Raw genomic sequence first — 6360 nt, forward strand, 5'->3', positions numbered from 1 at the left:
AGACTAACTGGCCTATAATTACCTGGACAATGTTTATCACCTCCTTTAAATATTGGACTAATGTTAGCCAACTTCCAATCTTCTAATACTCTTCCACTACTCAATGACCTATAAATAATATTAGCTAGCAGTTCACAAATAAAATCTTTAAGTTCCTTTAAAACTCTAGGTTAAATATTGTCTGGTCCAGGAGATTTTTAAATTTTTAGGTTATTTTTAAACGACCCTAAATTGTTTTTTTAAACATAAGCAATGGTTTCTTAGAAGTACACATTTATCAATCATTTGTCAGAAAAACTATTTAGCAAACCTAGCTATTTTTGTTTTGATTCTTGTAAACTGCAATCATCGTAGTTATTTATCACTAAACATTTATTAATGATACGTGATTTCTCAATACATATTTTTGTTCAGAAAAGCAAAGTTAAGGAGTTTAAGATAGTATTGGACATGTCCAAAACAAAACTGGACTGTTAATATAATTTTGTTTTTGTATAAAAATATTATTGGCAGTTCTAGACACAAGACAGACCAACTACAATATGATTACTCACCTGATATTATTACATGATCTTTTATTGAAGTATTGACATTGCTTCCTTCTTAGTCTGTAATTTAAATTCTTTTTCAAGATTTAATATTTAACACAATAAAGCCTTAAATGACAACAACAGACCTTTTTGTTTATCCACTAAATCATATACTAAAAAACTCAAAGCCTGTCCTTATCATTCAAATATTTATCAAGCTTTCCCTTAAATTAACTGCATCCATCACATCCAAAGGAAACTCATTCCAAAGGTCAACCACCCTGTTAGAAAAATAAAGCTGTATTAGTTGAAGATGACTCCTACCCTGCCAAAATTGATGTGCATCTCCCCTCAGTAGTCTTACCATTCTTATTATTAAGTAGGAAAAAAATGAAGCTATCAATTCCCTTAACAATCTTATACACCTCAGTCAGATTCACTCTCATTTTTTTTCAAGAGAGAAACAAGTTCAGAGATCGTAATCTATCCTCTTATGGCAACCTTTCCATCCCAGGTATTCTTCTAGTAACCCTTCTATGAAACCTTTCCAACAATTCAATGTCCTTTCTAAACTAAGGAGCCCAAGGTTGAACACAGTACTGCAAATGTAGCCTAACCAATAACCTATACATTGACATTATAACTTCTTTTGCCTTGCATTCAAAATTTCTGTAGATACAACCTAAGATCCTATTTGTCCTGTCACAAGCAACAGCACATTGCTTGGATGGCTTAAGAAACTGATGAATCAGAACACCAAGACCTTTTTATTCCATAACACTGTTCAGGTTGTTCTCATCAAAATTAGAACGATAATTCAAATTGTAATATTGCACACCTTGCATTTATTATAATTAAAAATAATCTGCCATTTATTTTCCCAACTCACCAAATAACCTAAATTCTTTTATAAAGTAACAGCATCCTCTTCACAGCCAGGAACACCCAAAACTAATATCACCATCAAATTTAAATAATCAATTGACCATTGCTTCACCTATGTCACTGAAATATATCAAAATAAGCAGAGGTACCATTAATCCAGTATGACTGAAATTCATTTATAACAACTTTCAGTTTTCTTCCATCTGGACACTCTTCTATCCAATGAGCCAACTTTTCCTCCACACCTAAAGAGATAACTTTTGTTAACAAGCCTTTTTGTGGCACATTGTCAAATGCGTTCTGAAAATCCAAATATACCACATCCACACCTGTACCATAATCTACACTAGCTACCTCTTCAAAGAATGTCAAAAGATGAGTAAGGCAAGATTTTCCCCTAGTGAAACCATGCTGACTATCCAACACAATTCTATACTTTGTTAAATGACTTTGCAAAACATCTTTCATTAGACTTTCAAAAACCTTTTCCCACCACTGATATAAGATTAACAGGCCTAAGTTATTGGGACAATTTTTATCACCTTTCTTGAAAAGAGGAGTAACATTAGCCAACTTCCAATCTTTTGGCATCTGCCCACTATTCAAGGACTTTGAAAAAGATAATAGTAGAGTGGCTCACATATCCAATCTTTAACCTCTTTCAAAACCCTTGGGTAAATATTATCTGGTCCAGGAGCTTTATCATTCTTTAAACTTCCACATTTTTTCTAAACATGCTCAGAGTCAATGTGACCATCTAGTTCAACCTTGTTTCCATTTAACAACTGTTGAAGGTACTTAAATCTTTATTAGTAAAAACTGAGGATAAAGTAGAATAACCCAGCCATCCCATAATCATAAGATATTAGCCTTCCTGTATCATTCTTCAAAGGCCCTATTCCTATCCTAACATTCTGCTTACACTTAGTGTATTTGAAAGAATTCTTAATATTAATTCTTACATTTTCATATTCCTGTATCATCCTTCAAAGGCCCTATTCCCATCCCAATATTCTGCTTACCCTTAGTGTATTTGAAGGAATTCTTAATATTTATTCTTACATTTTCATAAAAGTTTTTGATTTCCTAATTTCTTGTTTGATCAACCCTCTTGATCTACTATAGTCCTCCAAATTTCCCATGACTGCAATAAATTGAAACTACTTATATTTATAATGCTTTTCTCTAATTTATCCCTTATATCCTTTGTAAGCCAATCTTTTTTTTTGAATATTTGCAGCTACCCTTTTTTTGCACATTTGATCAACATATTCAACTAATTCATTTACCCAATTCATAGTAGATAATTCTTGTCTTATCTATTCAAAATTTGCTTTTTTGAAATTTGGAACCAAAATGCTGCAAAATATCAAATTTAACTGAGCAATGATCACTTGTACCTACATGTTACCCAATTTCTACCCTGTCAATTATTTCTTTATTAGAAGTTAACAGTAAATATAAAATAGCATTGTTTCCAGTAGGTTCCCTAAACAATTGTTGAAGAAAACCATCCTGAACAGTTTCTAAAAACCTGTGCCTTCATGATTTGACTCAAACGTTTCCAAGCCTATATGCCTGAAATTAAAACCTCTCATAATTATAATCTTAATAACAGTTAAATTCTTTATCTCACTGTAGAGTTTCTCATTAATTTCATCAGTTTCACTAGTGGTCTGAAACAAATTCCAACTAAAAGCCTTCTCCCTTTATAACCACCAACAGAAACTCAAATATTTTCCACAGTTTCCAATGTCTTGTGTAAGCGGTGAAAGTATTTTAATAAATATATCAATTATTTGGTACTGAATATTTTGGTTTTGGGCCATGGAAAAATCAAATGTCTGAGATGCTATTAGTATTAGATCCAAAATGAGCACAAGTGTATGTGTTACTACATGTACTAAAAAAAAGCTCAGCCACAAAATGTAATTCTGTGAAAAATAAACTGATCATTTCTGTGAAATATCTCGTTAAAATGTCCAAATCTGTCCCGAAAGGAAATAAAATTTATATTACACACACTGTGTAAAGTTTACATAATCTCTAAATACTGTGAATGTATCAATCTCTGACATTTGTAATTGGCAAGTTTTTAATGTACTGATGTTAATTTGAAGAACACAACTCACACTTACTACTAAGTAAACACCAAGCAATGTTAAGACTGTAAGATCAGAAACTTAGAACAAAGTGTATCACTGAAATAATTCTACAAATACATGTGAGATAAGAAATAGTTCTCTCAAAAGAATACAAAATGATAATTTCTTATCAAATTTATCTTATAAATAGCATTTTATATGAAAATTGTTTTTGCTTGTGGGATTATTTTTAAATTAAAAGATTTGATTTGGTCTCTTGGCTTTAAAATAATCTTTTTGTTTAATAACTATTCAGGCTCAAAATACACTACAAAAATAGTTTCTTCACAAATTTTACTTGAATACAGGAGTTGTAACTTTCATATAACTTACAAAACAGCCTAGTTATGTAATACTAATAGTACTAATGATACAATTACTTTGTTATTACTATTAGAGCATTATCGTTATTAATGTTTCGGTTTGAAATTTGAACAAGCTCTCAAGTAACGTTGCATAACAGATTAATACTTCGGGAAAATTCGGCAAATAGCATCCATAGAAACCTAATAGTACTACAAGTAAGACGTCTACGTCTGAATAAGATACGTCTACTAGTACTAGTTATAAGAAAAAAAAGGCAAACGAAAAATACTGTGCCATTTTCACCTTTTCAGCACTAGTGACAGTGAAAATAGTGTTAAGAGCTTAAATTAATCACAATATAATGTTATCAATTGCTCATAACGAACAGGAGTAGGCCTAAAACTGTAAAATTAATACAGAAGTTGTATATATATATATTAATCATATATCATATAGCAAGAGTGACAGTATACTTATTTCAGGTAAAATACGGGATGATTAACGCAAAAGAATTTAAAGGTATAAATTCTTACTGTTATATAATAGCACAAACGTCAAATTATCTATATAATTTATTAAATGACTAACAAAGTAACACTTTTAAAAACTTTTAGTCTTACTTAAAAACGGTTCACACTATCAATGCCAGGCGTTTACACCTTCACGTCGTTCACATTTCGTACACACCCACTCTGTCGGGAAATTTTAACAATAACAAAGAAAAGTACCGGTCAACGATTCGAATGATGTTCTTTTTCTTGTATATATTTATGTTTAGTTTCTTTGAATTTCTTCTACAATCGTTATTTGTTTTTTTGCTGTATAAGTTAATAAAGTGTATTGCACATATATATATATATGTATTTAATGTCTGGCTTTCACTTCTTTAGTTTAATACCACTACGACATTTATTACTTTCATCACAACAAAGGTTCCCGAACTTTTTCATGGTGCTACCTTTTGCCTAGAAATACCACCGTCGCCGCAACGCTACATTAAAAACAATTCGAGAAATTGTAGTAATAACCATAAGAAGAAGAAGAGTGATTTAATAAAATTTTCATTAGTAAAATGGATGGAGGTACAACAACACGTAAACTACCAAATTATAAAAATTATATTACTTCAGCATAAATATGTGGAAGGACAACTGCGAGTTAATATTCTTAATGCGAGATATACGCATATTTTAGAGATTATAGCTTCTTCAAGCGTGATTGTAGTTTTGTTAATCATAGTCGTGGTTATTTTTCTACTTTTTACAGTTAATTACTCTCCTTTTATTGTGTTGCTCTAGAAAGGAAAATCCCGATTCGCAGAAGCATTAAAATTTGATGTTTGAAAAAAATATGTCATAATTTTATTGATTTTGTTTTTTATTAGGGAAAATATAATAAAATATCACTATTTATCTCTAAATTTTACAGAAAAATAGCATATTTTCCGAAGTGTTTTTGACCCCAATTCAAACCTTCCGCGACTCCACTAGGATCGCGATCAATACTTTGTGAAACCCTGCATTGCAAGATCCAAGGGTGCAAGATTTTGTTTATTTCTTTTAACGCAACCAGAGACTTAAACTTTAAAATATGCAAAACCTTTGTGTTTAACTTCCTTCTGAATTATAATATAATGGGCACATCAAACACTATATATTTCAGTGGCGTCGCGACGCTAGGTATTTAATAGATTCAGGGCTCAGGCCCATAAGCGGGGGAATTTTTGACGTTTCACTATAATATTGATAATGATTTCCTATTTTGATTTTTCAAGACACCAACTGAGGATTCGGGGCACTGTCAAAAAAGAATCGGAGCACGTGCCCTGCGTACCAATGTCTAGCGACGCCTCTGATATATATCATTGAGCTTTTGCAACTAAACGTTATTCCATTTTGGAGATGCCAATAATTGGTACTGAATGCCAAAATAATTTTACATTATAAAAATCTAATACCTGTATAATTAGGTTATTTAGCCATTATAAAAATCAACTTTTTGGTTGTATACTATTTCTGCCAATGCTCATTATAGGGCTAGGACAAGGGGGGGGGGGGCAAACTTAATTCTAATGCAGAATTTTTCATATATGTTTTGAAGCCGTTAGAATTAGATGTAAACGTTTAAACTCAGAACTTCTTAAGTTCGTGTGTAATATTAACAGGTTCACTGATTTCCCTTAGCAGCTTAAAGAGTTAGGTAAGAGGGCAGAATAAGCAAAATTTGAGTTATCTTAATTTCATCTAAGTTTGAAGCAATGACATAGACTGGACACAAGTTAAAAAACGCGAAGCAATTTTTATTTCAGTACAAACACAAAAGCAAGTAATTGTAGTGTGTGGCCCATTTACTGGATATCTTTCAGCGTGTTTAAAGCAAATTAATACAATCATTTTATATTAATCTGTTAAGTCTTAAATCCTTTTTCTCAGACTGAGAAAACATGGCATTATATACGAAAAACAACAACACCATTCTTCTCAGGCACATGTACT

At 31.5% G+C, this 6360-nt stretch overlaps 1 protein-coding gene across 1 annotated transcript in view; it reads right to left on the reverse strand.

Annotated features, from left to right (window-relative positions):
* LOC106466777 (DCC-interacting protein 13-alpha-like) overlaps positions 1–4554 on the reverse strand; it is a 44462-nt gene extending 39908 nt beyond the window's left edge. Inside the window, exon 1 of the mRNA XM_022394865.1 lies at positions 4486–4554. The gene's annotated coding sequence lies outside the window, so the exon portion shown is untranslated. The remainder of the gene's footprint in view (positions 1–4485) is intronic.
* Between the last annotated feature and the right edge of the window lie 1806 nt (positions 4555–6360).

The sequence above is a fragment of the Limulus polyphemus genome, unplaced genomic scaffold (genome assembly GCF_000517525.1).
Source record: "Limulus polyphemus unplaced genomic scaffold, Limulus_polyphemus-2.1.2 Scaffold2379, whole genome shotgun sequence".
Lineage (NCBI taxonomy): Eukaryota > Metazoa > Arthropoda > Merostomata > Xiphosura > Limulidae > Limulus > Limulus polyphemus.